Below are 12661 nucleotides of genomic sequence, written 5' to 3'. Positions count from 1 at the left end.
TATTTGTTATTGTAGCATTAGTCTGTCTCATACTGACCAATACTAAGGCAGACCTGGTCTTTAATCCTGGCTGATCACTTATGAACTGTGGCCACAGGCACACGACAGGCAGTCTCCGTGCTGCAGGTCCTGCATGAGGTCAAGGACAGTATCTGTTTCATGTGGTTCTTGGGAGAACTAACGAGGAAATGCATGTTCAGTGTTTGGCACGCAGGAAAAACTCAGAAAATGGTGCCTGTGTCTTGTTTAATATCTACCATGTTGTTTAATGCCTGTTTTACAGATTAAAAAACTAAGGTTCACAGATGCCAGTTTTCACACAGAAAGAAGGGGCAGGTATGGGAAGTGAAGAGTTGGTCCCCTGTCCAGCGGTCTGGGCCGGCTTGGGGCCAGTGTGCTGTAGGACCACAGGACCCAGGGGATGCTTGTCAGCCTGCAATACCTGTCAGGTTGGGGTTGATCTTTTCTAGCTGGGTCCAGGTCTTTTCTCTTGACCTGTTGACCTAGTTGAACAACAGAGATAGTACTCTTATGTAGAAGGTGTTTGGCGCTTTAGTATCTAAGTCAAAGTCCTTCCCAGCTCTATCCTTATCATTAGGGTGTGACTTTTCAATCCTGTGGATTTCAAAAGACTTCTGGTCCCAGGCAAATGGTTCAAAGAAAGGTATGTGAAGAAGGCGGGCCCACTGCGCCCTCTGGTGGCCACCATCATCAGGTGCTCTGGCCAAGGTCAGAGGAACCTGCAGGCCTTGGAGGCTCTGGCTGTACCAGGGAACACCAGCCCCCTGGGCTCATCTCCATCCCATGGCCCCATGCCCTTTGGGGAACAAAGCACTTGTAATTGTACCCAGGACTCAGGAACCCAACCTTCATTTTTTTTGGTCAAAATGACATTTTTTGTTTATTTGTTTATTTGTTTGTTTATATATTATTTACAGTACTGGAGATTGAACCCTGGGGCATTCTACTTCCAAATTACATCCCCAGTCCTATTTTTTATTCCTTTATTTTTTTTCAGACTGGGGATGGAACCCAGGGGCATTCTACCTCCAAGCTACACCCCCAACCCCCCTTTTTTTTTTATTATTCTTTATTTTGAAACAGGCTCTCACTGAGTTCCAAAGGTCCTCACTAAGTAGCTGAAGTAGTCTCCAAACTGTGATCCTCCTGTATTAGCCTCCCAAATGCTGGGATTACAAGCATGCACCACCACGCCTGGTTATACTCATTCTTCTTGTGGCTGAGTAAAACTTTAAAATGAAACTACCCACGGCCTATAGTCGCTCACTGCAGTCCTGTGAGGCAGGAAACCTGGGCCACCAGGGGCCCCGCAGGGACAGGGGAGCCTCCAACTCTGAATGTAAGTCTTGTTCCCCAGGACCTGCAAGTGTGCATGGTCCAGCCATCCCTTCCTTTGGGGGGAAAAAAATCTTCCAAATGCCTACAAATCTAGACCAACTTGAGTTCCCTGTGGGGAGAAAGATTGAGGAAAGCCAGAAAAAAATGTCCCAAAACATGGCAGGGAGGCATCCTCAGAACTTGGGGCTGAGGAGGTTGGGCTCAGACCCTGTGAAGCTGAGAAGTTCTCAGAACACTGGATTCTCATTACAATTAGCTATGTGGACTCCCCTTCCCAGGACCTCAGAAGAGGATGCCCCCACCCTGCCCACACAGTCCTCTGAGTGCCAGGACTGTGCCCGGCCCTGCGGCATTGTGGGGGCTTCCCAGTCCTGCTGGGAGATGGCTTACTTCCCTGACTTGTAGAACGCTGAGACCTGCACCTTTATCCCCTGCCCCGGTCCTTGGCTGCCCGACCTTGCCCGGCTCCCACAGCAATGCCCCAGAGAAGATCACGTCTTGCTGGGTCCACACTGAGTCTGTGGACTCTGCTGCCTGTGGACTCAGCCACACTGCCTTCCCCCTCCTGCTGCAGGTACCTGGCACCTCTGCCTCTCATGTCCCCTCATTCATGGCAGATGTGGATGGTCAGCGTGTGTCTACTCAGCTTGCACTCTCGTCCTGCAGGGCTCACCACGGCAGCCTGGATCCCTGCATCTTTCTGGCTGCTTCTTACCCCCTTGTTGAATCTGTGGAGAGTCAGGAGCTAATCACACTCCGGGCTGAGCTGAATTGGAGTACGTGGCTTAGAATCGCAGCGAGGGATGCAAGCCCCTCTTCTCTATCCCGTCCAGCTGAACAGGCTTTTCTGCCTCCAAGTGCAGCCTCCTCCTATGGCAGCGGGGCCAGCTAGAAATCGAGGCAGATGTTGGAGCCCTTTCATCTTAAAAATACCACTGCAGTAACTGGTGTTGGGGAGAGAACTGTCAGTCTTCAGGAACTGTGCACCGACAAAATTTCAAGACAGTGTATGCTTTCCAAATGTCAGTGAGAAAGGTTCTAGATAAATAGAGACAAGGATGCCTATTTTATTTTATTTTATTTTATTTTATTTTATTTTATTTTTCGGTACTGGGGATGAAACTCAGGGACATTCTATCTCCGAGCTATACCCCCAGCCCTATTTTTTATTCTTTATTTTGAAACAAGGTATCACTAAGTTGCAGAAGGCCTAACTATGTAGCTGAGGCTGGCCACGAACCACATCCTCCTGTCTCAGCCTCCCAAATGCTGAGATTACAAGCGTGCGCCACCACGCCTGGCTGAGGATGCCTACTTTAGACAATCTACTTCAAGTAAAAAAAAAAAAAAAGTCACAGATAGCCATCCGTTACAACCTTAGGTTAGTAACGAACCGTGTCTTAAATCTACAGTTTTGAAAATCTTTGTACAAATCCTGATGTTAAATTAAACTAAACTTTTCTGTACTGTTTTCTCTTTAAAACGTGATGATACCAGAAAGGCAGTAAGTGAAGGGGTGGTATTACAGGCGAGCATTTTAAATTGCAGAAGTAAAAGAAATATAATAGTTATAATTTTGATGAGTTTATTTTTATAGAAAAGATTTTTCTCTCCTAAAATTGTTTTCATCTTTAAAAATTAAAGTTGTCAAAAAATTTTTAAAATGTGTGAAGCCACATTGTAGCCAAAAGAACAGTGCTTGCTGTTTCCCAGAGCTGAGCCCAGCAGGGCTGCAGCTTCCCCAAGGAACCTGGAGCCCCGGGCTATCCTAACAAAGCACCGTAGACGGGGGAGTGGGGGCTGGCTGCATCAGAAATTTACTTTCTGTGGTTATGGGGCCATAGAACAGGGTGTCAGTACGGTTGGTTTCTGGTAAGGAGCTTATGCTTATGTCTTCTTATGTAGGAGGCAGGAGGAGAGGAAGAAGAAGAAGAAGAGAGAGATGGAGAGAGAGGAGAGAAATAGATATGGGTAGAGAGAGAAGTAGAGAGATAGAAGAAGAAGAAGGAGGAGGAGGAGGAGGGGAAGGAGAGGAGGAGGAGGAGGAGGAGGGGGAGGAGAGGAGGAGGAGAGAGAGATGGAGAGAGAGAGGAGAGACAGAGATGGGTAGAGAGAAGTAGACAGAGAATAGAAAGAGTAGAAAGAGACAAGTGGAGAGAGAGAGAGAGAGAGAGAGAGAGAGAGAGAGAGAGAGAGAGAGATATTTCTTCTTGTAAGGGTACTGACTCCATCAAGGTACTAACTCCATCATAAGGGTTCCACTCCTCCTGTAACTCTCCCATGTCCCTGTCTCCAAACGCACCCACAGTGGGCACTAGGACTTCCATTTCTGCATGGAGGGGAGGCATGGCACAGTCCACAGGAGTGAAGCTAAGGGCTTATCAAATGCTAGGGGCTGAGGATACGTACTTCAATGAGAAGTAGGTCATCGGAACCCACCGATTCTTTGAGGTTCCAAAGTTCCAGCTGGAGATGATCAGGGCTTTGACTTCTGACGTGGGAGAGGCTGCACCTTGCTCTCCTGGGCTTGGGGCTTGGGCACCCCCAGAAAGGACACTGGAGGGGGTAGTGAAGGGTGATAAGTAAAATAAAAAATTAATGGAGTAAAATAAAAAATAATGTGAGTACGGCGGAGTGTGAAAAACACGAGAGAGGTCCGGTACACGTGGCATGTAAAGTTTTAATGGCACGGCTCTCCCGGGGATCAGGGCGAGGCACCGTGGGGCCCGCGCGCCTGTCCGAAGCTTGAGGACGCGGGCTCTCCTTTTCAAGGTATGCATCTCGTGAGATGTGGGTTTACTCGCGGGAACGCCCAATTCTCGCAGGGGTTTCAGCCCCTCCCTTGCCCTGCAGAGGTCATGTGACACAAAGTCACATGAGTGCAGGACCCAACTTATCATCCCGGCCTTTTGATGGTAGGGATAATGGATGATGACTGGACCCTCTAGCTTCTTCCTGCTGTCAAGGGGCGTCGTCAGGGGCCCCAGGCCGGGAGGTGTCGGGAGTCCTGTTCCCCAGAAGGGCGTGCAGGTGGGTGCATAGCTGCAGTGCAAATTGGAGGTTACCCTGGACAGCTTAGTGATGTGCGCTTGAGGAGGCTTGAACAGGCAAGGGCTATTAAAGAAAAAAACAAATCATGAGATTGAGCAGGCGACCAAAAAGGAGACTGGCTTACACAGTACCTGGAGAGCTACCCTGAGCTGGCAAAGAGGATGGAGGTTGAGGGATCCAGGAGCCGTCAGTCTTCAGCCAGGCTGAGTAGGGCCAGCGGCAGGGCCTGGTCTGGAAAGGTGCTCCCCCTGTGTTGAGGCACCTGGGGCTCATCCTTTTCCAAGGTCACTGTTCCAGTGGCCCTCCTGGCCACATGCCGGGCACAGTCTGATTGGTGGGCGTGGCTTCGCCCCACTTCAGGCAGGCTCCTGGAGGAAGTTGTCGTTGCAGTCCTCCACACCTAGGTGGCGCTCCAGAGGGCTGAGCCGCCACCGCCAGCCGAAGGGCAGCTACCAGGGATCTGCTTTTTGGCAAAATTGGAGTGTATGCTCCATCTCCGCCTGTTTCTCTCTGGAATTAAAACTTTAGATGCCATGTTAAGGTTCTGTCAGCTGCGACGGACCTACACTCATACACAAAGAGCGTTCCCGGGGCGGGTGTCCGGCGAGAACGGCAACGCAGACTCCCCGCGGGCAGATGGTGTCGCCCCAGCCCCGGCCTGGCATTTCCCGCAGCACCTAGAGCGTTCCCAAGTGGGCCGGAAAGGGAGCCAGAAGCCGAGTGCGTTTAGGACCGTGTGGAGCGGCCGGGCAGCTGCCCAACAAAATTGCAGTCTGGTGGGGGCCAAGATGGCGACTGTGACGTCACCAGGCAGCGACTGCGTGCCATCACAAAATGGCAGCTGGTGGGAAAATAAATGGCAGCTGATAGGGGAGAACATTTTGAGGGATATCAGACCGCTTAGAAAAGTTCCTAACTATTCCTGGGCTACCACAACCCATTTCCCAACTCGTATCAAGGCAGACAGGCGCTCAGGGCATCTGCTAGTATTAAGGTTTGACTCCCCATAATTGGTTCACGGGCAGAAACGAAGAACAGGAAGTGGGCGTCCCCGATTTCCCTACTCAATCGTTCAGAAACAGAGGTTAAGAGATAGAGAAGAACGTCTTCATCCCTTCTCAAAACCGGAGGATGACCTGGTCATCTGGAGGGTGGTCCCAGTGGACCGGGGGACAATGGGTCACCAAGCGCTTGGATTTTGGGGTCCCAGTGGACCGGAAGACCCAAGTCCGGAACCCGCTAACCAAGGGAAGGAGGCAGTTTACCGGAGTGAAGCGTTGCCGGCCAGTGCTGGCTGCAACAGAAGCGCTGAGAAGCTGCTGGGGGCGTGGTGGAGCTGGGTCGCGTGGATGCCGGTGGCTGGTGTGGATGGCACTGGTGGCTGGCGCAGGCGGGATCAAACGGTGGCACACAGGCGGCATGGCTTGCCAGGTTTGCGGCATGGAGACAAAATGGCTTCCAGGCATGCAGCAGTCGCTGAGGCCGGGCCCCGAGGTGCACCGCCAGTGAGCCTGGCTTGGGCAGGCGAAACGGAGCAGCAGCAGCAAGTAGAGCTACGCCTGGCGCGGGTGACTGCAGCGGACACCGAAGCCGGCTGTGCGCCGCCCAATGAGCCTGGCTCAGGGCGGGTGGGGCAAACTGGCCAGAGGTCCCATTGGTGACCAGAGGGCCGAGCTGGAACGGCGGTTTTAGGAGGTCCAAGCAGCAGGCAGAGGTCCTGGCCCGTGCAGGAGGTCGGCAGGCAGAGCAGGTGCCAGCATCACCCAAGGAGCCTGGCTCCGGGCAGGTGGAACTGGCAGCCTGGCGGCCAGCAGAGCCTGCACGCCCCGGCGGTGGTGGCCACGGCCGCGGTGGCAATGGAAGATAGCCGTTGGCGCTCCAGAAAAGAGCACGTCGGCGGGAAAAGATGGCCACCGGCTCTCAGCAGAGTGCAGGGCTGGAAAGATGGCTGCAGACTCTCAGCAGAGCGCGGGATCAGAAAGATGGCCACCGGCTCTCAGCAGAGCTCAGGGCCGGAAAGATGGCCACCAGCTCTCAGCAGAGCTCGGGGCCGAAAAGATGGCCACGAGCTCTCAGCAGAGCTCGGGGCTGGAAAGATGGCTGCAGACTCTCAGCAGAGCCCGGGGCAGGAAGAAGGCCGCTGGCTCTCCCGGAGAGCGCGGGGCTGGGGAAGAAGGCTTATGGTCTGGGCAGGCACGGGGCGGCAGCAGCGGCAGTGGTGGGAGCAACGCCTGCAAGCGGAGCGCTGGTGTGGGACCTCACAGTCGAAATGCTGGCGGGTCAGAGAGTCCAGGGCTCAAAAAGAGAGTAAAAATAAAAAGAGAAAAAAAAAAAAATGGGGAGGGACCCAAGAGTTCTCCCGGGTTTCGGCACCAAATGATAAGTAAAATAAAAAATTAATGGAGTAAAATAAAAAATAATGTGAGTACGGCGGAGTGTGAGAAACATGAGAGAGGTCCGGTACACGTGGCATGTAAAGTTTTAATGGCACGGCTCTCCTGGGGATCAGGGCGAGGCACCGTGGGGCCCGTGCGCCTGTCCGAAGCTTGAGGACGCAGGCTCTCCTTTTCAAGGTATGCATCTCGTGAGATGTGGGTTTACTCGCGGGAACGCCCAATTCTTGCGGGGGTTTCAGCCCCTCCCTTGCCCTGCAGAGGTCATGTGACACAAAGTCACATGAGTGCAGGACCCAACTTATCAAAGGGCCACGGCACTGAATCCTCACGACGCTACCACAGGCGCTATCGCTCATAGACAGGGTCGAACCTGACCGAGTGCTTGGGTGGAGGAAGCAGAGGCTGAGGCCAGACCCTCCCCAGCGGGCAGGAGGAGTCTCAGGAGTCAGCTGGGTGTTTCCTAACCAGGTCCCTTAATATCTCTATCGGGCCTCTGATGACCTTGTCCTTTAGTAAGGGACAGACCTCTGTGTTTACAGTAGTCCCGCTCTATTGAGGGATTAGTTCTTAGAATATCAAAATCCTGGATGCTCAAGCCGGGTGTGGTGCTGCACGCTTGCAATCCCAGCATTTGGGAGGCTGAGACAGGAGGACCACAGCTCAAGGACAGCCTCAGCTACTACTTCGTGAGGCCCTCTGCAACTCAGTGAGACCCTGTTTCAAAATTAAGAATAAGAAGTAGGGCTGGGTGTACAGCTTGGAGGTTGAACGCCCCTGGGTTCCATCCCCACTACCACACACACACACACACACACACACACACAAATCCTCGATGCTCAAGTCTCTTAGATACTTGCACAGAACCTACACTCATCTCCTGTGTGCTCTAATTTTTTCTAAATTCTTCATAATAATAACAAATACAAGGAGAAGGCTATAAAGTTGTTAAACTATATTGCTTAGGGAATAATGCCAAGAAATATTCTGTGCCTGTTCCTGTGCTCAGTGAGGATACAACTTCTGTGAAAATACCTTTAGTCTATATATAGTTGGTTGGATACAAAATTACCCATGGATACAGAAAGTCACCTGGATATATAATTTCTTCTTTTGCCAAGAGGATTACTAGTGAATCTAGTACAATAAGCCAATTCCAGAGGTGCTCCAAGGAGCACTGGGGATGCCCTGGGCTTGGTGGCAGAGGATGGGCACACCCACATCTGCCTGGCCACCCCTGGTCAGGCAGGAAGGACACCTGTGTCCTAGAAGAGCCCACTCAGAACAGAGTGGCATCCAGGACTCATCCCTTGGCATCATGGGTAGTAGCAATAAAAAGGATGGAAAAGAGGAAAATGATGAGGATGTGTGGAAAACAGGGGTGGCCAAATCTCAAGAAGAGGTAGATGGGCACCCACTCTCTTTGGTCCCTGTGTACATTCAAAATCCTCACAAGTATAAAGGAAATCAGAAAGCACCTTGGCAGAGACTTCCTTTGAGTCCATTAGCTCTGGACTGAATGAGTGAGCATATGTTTGGAGCAGCCTGAGGGGGATTCCTAGGACTTTCCCAGGCTCCCCAGGACTGAAGCCCAGGAGGGTCTTTGTGGCGTGTGCAGAAAGAAGCAGGGTGAGCGCTGGCTTTGGCCGCTGTATGTAGGGGGTACTTGGGGAGTCCTTAAGTGTCTTCATATGGCCAGGACTTTCCTGGCCAACATCTTTCCCTTCCAGCGGCTCCAGCCAGAGGCCAGGGCGTGAGGTAAGGGAACAAGACCACCTCTGCAGAGCGCTGCCGAGCTGTCCCTGCGGGAACCACCGCACTGTGCTGCCACCTTGTGGTCAGTTTCCTGAATGCATCTGCAGTGTCAGTCCCACAGAAGGGAATCTGGGAAAATCCAACTTTGAAGAACTTGGGGGACAGGGGAGAAGGCATGTTAATGACGGATGAAAGCAAGACCCTTCTGGGGCAGAGACATGGAAGTGATGGAGGAAAAGACAAAAAGGAGTTCTAGAGTCGAGGAAACCACTTGGAGAAGATGCAGAGGCAGGCTGAGCCCAGGGCAGGATCCGCCGGAAGGGCAGGGATTTGAGCCGGTGGGGCTGAGCCTCACCATCCACTCCAGGCTCGTCCATTCCTGTGTCCCATTTAGTAATAGCTCACATTGGTTGGAGGCTTCTTGATGCCAAGCTCTTTCCTTAAGCTCTCTGCATGTGCTAATATATTTAATCCTTAATGTGTGTTGATATGTAGATACTATAGCGGCCCCAACTTAAGGTCAGGCACAGAGAGGTCAGGTACTTGCTCAAACTTACACAGCTAATAAGTAGAACCAGGTCGCCAGGCTCCAGGGCACCTGTGAATCTGTGCCATCTGGTGTCCGGGGCTGCCTTTGGAAGACCCATAGGCCCATGACGAGGGGACTTAGGAGGCGTCCTACTGACCGAGTGCAGAGTACTGGGGGCAGCAGAATGGACAGGAAGCCTGGACCAGAGAGGGAAGGCCGGTTCCGAGCCCTGCCACCCCCTCCATTGCCCTGGCAGGGCTGCTGAGATGATTCACCACCATGCCCAGGGAGGTGTTGCAAACTGTGAAGTGCCATATACAAACCGGGGAGTATCACTAAGGCTGGCTATGCTTTTACACTGCATATGCCAACTCTGCATATGGGTTTTTTAAGTCTATTTTTAAAAACAAACCCAAATGAGAGATTTGTGCCAACTCTGGATCAGACTCACGTCCAAGTGCCTGTCTCTCCAAGCGCCAGAAAGATACTACCTCGGCCCACACCAGACTGCTGGCCCGTGTCTCCTGGCGCCCCTGCGGTCCTTCTGCCTTTGATCCCGCAACGATCCCATGGCTGGTACCGTCACATCTACCGACGGACAGGAGAGCCGAGGCTCGGGCCATTAGGGGGCTCTTCACAGAGTGCTGGCCGAGCCAGTGCTCACCCTGTTTCCTGAGCCCGCCTGCCTTCTTTCCTTCCTTCCTTCCTTTTTCTTTTCTTTTCCTTTCTTTTCTTTATTTTTTGTTACAGTACTGGGGATTGAACCCAGGGACATTCAACCTCTAAGCTACACCTCCAGCCCTATTTTCTTTATCTTTTATTTGGAAACAAGGTCTCACTAAGTTGCAGAGGGCCTCACTAACTAGCTAAGGCTGACAGCAAACCTGAGATCCTCCCATCCCATCTTCCCAGGTACTGGGATTACAAGCGTGCGCCATCATGCCCGGCTCCTGAGCCTCTTTCTGGACATCAAAGGCTAGACGCTAACACAAGAGGCCTGGGGTGAAGCATCCAGCCATCCCTACTGAACGGAAAGATCTAGAACAATGCCAACCCAGGGGCTTGGAATAAAAACACACGACAGCCCCAAACGATAAAATAGCTCTTTTTATTCACTTTGATTTAGATCATTGGAAATAGTCAATAATAAATAAAACAGAGCAGGGGCCCAGGGAGGCAGACTGGCCAAGGTCATTCAAAATGCATCCGGGTCAATCATCGCGCAGCGGCAAGATGAAAACAGGACAGGCGAGAGGGGAAAGAGAAAGCACGATTCAAATCACCTTTAAATTACCAGCCACCCAACAGAGGAGACAGCAAGGACAAAGACGTGCTCTGGAAACTTTGGCATTGCAGGGGCTGCAGGAAGAGCCAGGGAGTAGACAGGAGGTCGGGAAGGCCAGCACGGACACCCTAGCAGGTGGGGGTCCTGCTGCGGGCAGGGGTTAAAGCTGTTCTCCTGGCTCCTGGTCTGAGGCAGCTGGGCAGCTGAGGGCAGTTTAATAACTGTAGCAGAAGCTGGGTGGAGGGACAGGTTCCCGCTGGGTTGGAGGTGGCTGGCTAGTTGGTAGGGGGAAAAAAAAACTGCATCTGGGAGGTGGACACGGGAGGATCATGGTTTGTGGACAGCCTCAGCTACTTAGTGAGCCTCTTCGTAACTCGGTGAGATCCTGTTTCAAAAATTAAAAAAAAGACTAAAAAGTAGGGCTGGGGGTATAGCTTGGAGGTACAATGCCCCTGGGTTCCATCCTCAGTCCCGCAAAAAAAAAAAGAAAGAAAAAGAAAAAAGAAACACTGCCAGTGCCCTTTGGGACATCTGGGGCGACCATTCTACACTCTACCTCCTTCTTCTTACGCTCCCTCTTTACTTTGCATAGGTGCCAAGCAGCACCCAGGGGTGCAGAGCCAGACCACTCAACACCCACAGGGAGTGTTGATCTTATCTCAGAACTGACGGGCCCAGGCCACAGGGGGACTAGCAGCCTGGTGGTCTGTGACCATGTCTGCAGAAAACTAGGTGTCCACAAGGACCTCCCCAAGCTCTGTAGAAGGACGGGGACACTTGCTGGCTTCAGAAGGCAAAGAGATGGCGCCCTGCCCTCTCTGGCTAGAGAGTGACCTCTGGGGGGTACTGGGCTTCCCCGGGGAGGGCACTTTCAGCCATAACCAGGCATGGGGAAGGAGCATTGCTTTCACTCTGTTCTCCAGCAGGCTGCCTGGAAGGGACAGGTAAAGCAAGAATCAGTGTTCCCGGTGGTCCTAGTCACCCTTGCCCCAGGGCGCGATGCACAAGGAGGTGGGATTGGCCTCTGGTGGCGCCTTCCGGCCATAGCATCCCACCAGGGCTGCTCCATCTGCCCCTCCCAAAGAGCCAAGCAGGGCTCCACTGCCCTGGTAGTCTCTCTCTTTCTCATTTAACGTCTCTATTTCAGGTTTGATCTTGTCTTCCCCCACTAAGTCCAGCCCATGTGGAAGCCTTACAAAGTTAGTCTTAAACGGTGTCCACTGAAGAAGTTTCTTGTCTGCCCTGTATCCCTCCGGGGAGCTAGAGTCTGCAAACCTGCCCTTCTTCCTCCTAATAGTAGATGAGGATGGGAGAAGAGCCCCATAGTGGCAGCTCTAGGAAATCAGCCCCTCGCTGGGGTCCCTGCAGGGTGGGAAGCTGAGGTCTCTGGGCCTCTGACTCAGTGGCTACAGGTTCAACTCTGTACACAGCCGTCAGGGTCCCAGGAAGGCTTCTAGGCCCCCGAGGGAGCGCCCAGCCAGTGCCCTAACTCTGTATGTGGTTGAGAATGGAGAGCCACCTGGCGTGGGCACCTCAGGGTTAACTGCCACCAGCATATGGTCCCTTTGGAAACACTCCTGATTGATGTTCAGTGACTTTTGCCCCAGAGGGAGGCTCCAATGCTTTAGCTACTTGGCGCATTTAATTCTGGCCACAGCAAGTAGCTTAAGCCCATGAGACACCAAGAGATGTCTGCTGGGCTATAGGAAGAGGAAGAGAAGTATTACCCTCCTCCTGGAGGTAGGGCAGGCAGCAAGAGCTTGACCCCTTGGGAAGCTGAGGATGCTCTGATGCTCAGAGGCAGGACCAGACTCAGAAACCCAAGTTTGCTGTGGTTTTTTGGGGAGTCTGCATGGAGTCTTGCTGAGAAAACCCACCCCTGGGCACTTTTTTTTGTGGTACTGGGGATGGAATCCAGGGGCATTCTACCTCTAAGTGACACCCCCAGCCCTATTTTCTATTCTTTATTTTGAAACAGGGTCTCACTGAGTTGCAAAGGGCCTCACTAAGTAGCTGAGGCTGTCCGCAAACTGAGATCCTCCTGTTTCAGCCTCCCACAAGCATGTGCTACCATGCCCAGCTCACCCCCTGGGTATTTTAAACCTGGAGCTAATGACATCCTACTGGGGCTCAAACTTAGCGATTTGTGCTCTGTCCTAGCTGGGCCACGTTTGCAAGTCTCACCCCTTCTCTGGGCTTTGCTTTTCTCATCTGTAAAATGGAGAATTGGATTCATGGGTGGGGAGGCAGCTCACAGTTTGAACATCCTCATGGGAGGGGGAAGGAAAC

The sequence above is a fragment of the Muscardinus avellanarius genome, assembly GCF_963383645.1.
Source record: "Muscardinus avellanarius genome assembly, chromosome: 4".
Classification (NCBI taxonomy): Eukaryota; Metazoa; Chordata; class Mammalia; order Rodentia; family Gliridae; genus Muscardinus; species Muscardinus avellanarius.
The sequence above is the reverse complement of the archived record's forward strand: the minus strand, read 5'-3'. Positions refer to the sequence as shown.